A 5,045-nucleotide genomic window follows, 5' to 3' on the forward strand; every position below is an offset into this window, starting at 1 on the left:
GCATGTGCCTATGGTCCCAGCTACTCGGGAGGCTAAGGTGAGAAGATTGCTTGAACACAGGAGTTGGAGGCCGCAGTGAACTGTGATCATGCCACTGAACTCCAGCCTGGGTGACAGAGCAAGATCCCATCTTAAATAGATAAATACAATAATTTTCAAAATATATTTATTGAGATAAATGTAAAGAAAAAAATCTTAGCATTAGCCTGCAGTTTCATCTTCTAGTGTGAAAAATCTTTAAACAAGTAAGCAAAGAAATATCCAATGTGAATTGGGGAAAGTCATTTAAGAAAAAGGAAGTCCTATCAGAAGGAATACTTTGGGGAACCTCTTTTGTTTGGGTGATTCCCTAGACCTCTTGAGAAGCACCATTTAAGATAAAATTTAGGCCAGGTGCAGTGGCTCACGCCTGTAATCCCAGCACTTTGGGAGGCTGGGGTGGGCAGATCACCTGAGGTCAGGAGTTCGAGACTAGCCTAGCCAACATGATGAAACCCATCTCTACTAAAAATACAAAAAATTAGCCGGACATGGTGGTGCATGCCTGTAATTTCAGCTACTTGGGAGGCTCAGGCACGGGAATTGCTTGAACCCAGGAGGCAGAAGTTGCAGTGAGCCAAGACCACATCAGTGCACTCTAGCCTGGGGGACAGAACAAGACTCTGTCTCAAAAAAAATACAATGAACAAGGTAAAAATACCAGCACATGCAAAGCTCTAAGATCAGAAACACTCCAGTTCCACTCCACCCTAATCACTCTGCAGGAGATAAAGAGGTTGGAAAAAACCAGGTCATTCCCAGTGTCGTACAAGCTTGAACATTCTTGGAAATGCCATGAGAAGTTATTGGGATCTTTAGCGGAAAGGACTGACATGGTCTGATCAATGCTTCAAGTTTATTAGGACTGTTGTCTGAAGAATGGGATTGAAAGAAAAAAGGAGAAGCAAGGGCCAATTAGGAAGGTTTGTCAGTAATCCCAGTAAGAAATTATAGCAGTTTGGATTAAGAGAGAAAGATTTAAGTTATATTTTGGAATGAGAATCTTAGATGACATGGATTGGATTAAATGTGGTGGAGAGAAGGTTGTTAAATAAAGGAGAAAAAAATCGTAGGCCTTTGGCTTGAACAACCAGATGGACAGTGCTGCTGTTTACTGAGATGTGAAAGACTAGGGGAGGAACAGGGTTAGGGCAGAAAATCAAGAATTCAGTTTTGGACATGTTAAGCTTGAGATGCATGTGCAAAATAGATAACATGGAGACTCTGTGGAGAAATAGTAGATAGAAATAGAAACTTGAGAAGTCATCAGGATACAGAGGTATTTAACATGAATGGATTGGAGCACCTTGGGTAGAAGTATAGAGGGAGATGAGTAGGTAGCCAAACACTACAACCTAAGGGACTCCAAAGTTTAGACATGTAGTAGAGAAGAAAGAGGTGAGAGGAGGACCCAAAGACTGTGGAGTCACAGAAGCCAAGAAAGAAAGGTGTTTCAAGAACAGTGGTCGACTTTCATTTAAAATGGCAAAATGAAGATACTTCTACACACTTCTCTCAGAAATCTCCTTCAAACAACAAAGAGAATGAGAACAGAAACACAAATTCCAACTTTAATGAATGCTAGAGACATTTGTAGCCAACAAAAATATGAAGATGGAAAGAGGTGGAAGGATAGTAACTACCTATAGGAACAGGAGAAAGTGAAACAAGTGCTTGCAGAGAGATACTGTATGAGAAGAAAGTTGATTGACTCTGCCTAACCCTGAAAAGACACAGAAAATGGAGTTATCCAGCACTATAAAAAGAGGAGAAAAATGGAAAATGGAGCCTTGGGATTTTGGATCTCTTGCTCCACAATATGAATGGACAACCAAGTATTTCCAGACATTTACAGTAATATGAAAATAGAGATTCAAACAAACTGAAAAAAGGAAATTGAAGAGGAAAAAAAGTGCAAAAGCTGAAGAAATCTTGAAATTTAAAACACTGTAATTACTCCTCTCAGAATGATAAGAATATATTGTGTGTATAAATCAGCAACAGGAAGCCACATAAAAGAAAAATTCGGCCAGGCACAGAGGCTCACGCCTGTAATCCCAATGATTTGGGAGGCAAGGCAGACGGATCACAAGGTCAAGAGATTGAGAACATCCTGGCCAACATGGTGAAACACGTCTCTACTAAAAAATACAAAAATTAGCTGGGCATGGTGGTGCACACCTGTAGTCCCAGCTACTCGGAAGGCTGAAGCAGGAGAATCACTTGAACCCAGGAGGCAGAGGTTGCAGTGAGCCGAGATCACACCACTGCACTCCATCCTAGCAACAGAGTGAGACTCTGTCTCAAAAAAAAAAAAAAAAAAGAAAGAAAGAAAAAGAAAAAAAAAGACAGAAAAATTCAGAGAACGAGAAAGAGATCTTGGAAATAAAAATACAACTGCAATGACTTTTTAAAAATCAACAGAGCAATTGGAAGATACAAATCAAGAAAATCCCTCACTTTTCTTTGAAATTAAGGACTTGTTAATAATAATAAAGAAAACTTCCTCCCAGAATTTAGAAAAAGAAGAGAAAGATTTTTGCAATCAAATTATCAGTCCAGCCTCTGATGAAGCCTATGTTAGTAGGAACATCTGAGTGGTAATGAATGCCAGCAGCTCTGATGAAAAAAACAGGATCAATCCAGAAGATGAGTTCCAGAAAGGAAGAAGAAGAACAGAGAAAATAATGGGAGGGAAATTATTTTATATACACACACTTAATTCTCAGAATTAAAGGACATAAAACTATAAAATAAAAGGATTCACAATTACACACAATGAATATTAAAAGATCCTTAGGACACATTATCATTAAATTTTAGAACATCAAAAATAAGAAGATCCTAAAAGCTTCCAGACGGAAAAACAGGTCCCGTAGAAATGACAGAAATCCAAATGGTATTTGGCTTTACAACAGCTGTATCAGCGGTAGCAGTATAGGGGAAAGGTTGGAAACCTGGCTGCCGGGTTTGAATCCTGACTCTATACTCTATGAGCAATGATAGTGTTGTTATGAGGATAAGGTAGGTTCATATTTATAAGTGCTCAGAACAGTGTCTGGTACCTAATATTTGTGATTTAAGTATTTTCTAAATGTACTTAGAGAAGATCAATTGAACAAGTATTCTAAATTCTGATGGTAAATGAGTAAATGAGCTGCCACTTGCAAGTCAGTACCTAACTAAAACTCTTAAATAGGTATAAGAATAGAAAAAAACATCTTTTTTTTTTTTTTAGACAGTCTCTTTCACCCAGGCTAGAGTGCAGTGGTGTGATCTCGACTCACTGCAACCTCCACCTCCCAGGGTCAAGTGATTCTCATGCCTCAGCCTTCCTAGTAACTGGGATTACAGGTGCTCGCCTGTAATTAGCACCGGCTAATTTTTGCATTTTTAGTAGGGGTGGGGTTTCTCCATGTTGGCCACGCTGGTCTTGAACCCCTGACCTCAGGTGATCCGCTCACCTTGGCCTCCCAAAGTGCTGGGATTACAGGAATGAGCAAAACAAAAACAAAAACAAAAAAACAAAACAAAACATATTTTCAGGCATGCAAAGTCGCCCCCAAAATTAACTTCCTCTGCACCTTTTCTCAGGAAGCCCCAGAATTATAAGCATCACTGAAAACAGGGATTAAACTAAGAAAGAAGATACAGTAGGCAGGAACCTAACACAGGAGAAAAGCAAAGGAAAGTCCTAGAATGACAACTGGATAGCAGGCCTAGAGGGTAATCAGTGAAGATCACAGGATGGTCTTCAGAAAAATAAATGAAATGGACAGATTCCTGCCAGATTTGACCATGTCGGACATCACACTGAAAGAAGGAAGAAAAATTAGCAAAGGCTGCAAGGTACAAGGAATTGAACAAATGAAAATAAATCAGGCAATTACTATGTACAGGAAAAACAGAAAGTTGAATAAGAAAAAGAAACAATCAGTACACCGCTTGGCCAAGCTGAGAGCAGTATTAATTTAGTCCATTTATAAAAATGTTTAATAGTGATTTAAGTAGAAACAGTGATATAACTAACTATTCCAGAGGATTAAAAAGGGATAAGAGTTGGGGGTTGGGAGATATGTGTGCTAAACAGCAACTACCAAAATGAGAAGCCAATATAATCTCTAAAGTTAAAAAGCAAAGAGAGTATTGACATAGTATTTAGAAATATGGAGGTAAACACGGGACTGGAATATTTACCCTAAATAGTGTGTATGTATTCTCCTGAGCCTCCTTATTAATCCTAGGCGCCACTTAAAAATCGCCTCTTAGATCCAATTGGAAGGCTGATGATGTATGGTCTTCTCATAACTGTTCTAAAAGAAATCTAAAGAACGTTGGAGAGAGCTGAGGCCAGGCCTGCCTGGGATCAGGTAAGGAAGAGGAAATAATCTTTATTATTTGACTTCCATATTTCACCCTCTTTCATAGAAAGGTAGATTCCCATGTCCATTGCTCTTTGGTTTGATATTCGCTCTTGGTCCACCCACCATTTGATACAGATTTCCTTTCTCTTGGTGGGAAAGTAAGCACTGATAGTTCTGTTTGGGAAAGTCCTTCTTTTCCTTGACGTGAAGCCCTAAGTTACTGAGAAGACGAATCAAAGAAAATACTCAATTTACTTTTTTTACTATAAGCTGTACTCTTTTTTGTTTTGTTTTGTTTTGAGACAGAATCTCGCTCTGTCGCCCAGGCTGGAGTACAGTGGCACGATCTCAGCTCACTGCAACCTCCGCCTCCCGGGTTCAAGCGATTCTCCAGCCTCAGCCTCCCGAGTAGCTGGGACTACAGGCGTGCGCCACTACGCCTAGCTAATGTTTGTATTTTTAGTAGAGACAGGGTTTCACCATGTTGGCTGGCCAGGATGGTCTCCATCTCCTGACCTCGTGATCTGCCCGCCTTGGCCTCCCAAAGTGCTGGGATTAGAGGCGAGAGCCACCGCACCCGGCCCAGTATAAGCTGTGCTCTTACAGCCACATCTCCCACTCTGCCTCAGCCTCTCTCTAAAT

General features: G+C 40.1%; 1 non-coding gene across 1 annotated transcript; it reads left to right on the top strand.

Annotated features, from left to right (window-relative positions):
* The first annotated feature begins 2,593 nt into the window (after positions 1-2,593).
* LOC115834559 lies at positions 2,594-2,671 on the top strand. Its single transcript, XR_004029499.1, has one exon. It is a non-coding gene; the product is annotated as a small nucleolar RNA SNORD74 (small nucleolar RNA).
* Positions 2,672-5,045: the final 2,374 nt, after the last annotated feature.

This window comes from Nomascus leucogenys, chromosome 3 (genome assembly GCF_006542625.1).
Source record: "Nomascus leucogenys isolate Asia chromosome 3, Asia_NLE_v1, whole genome shotgun sequence".
NCBI classification, from domain to species: Eukaryota; Metazoa; Chordata; class Mammalia; order Primates; family Hylobatidae; genus Nomascus; species Nomascus leucogenys.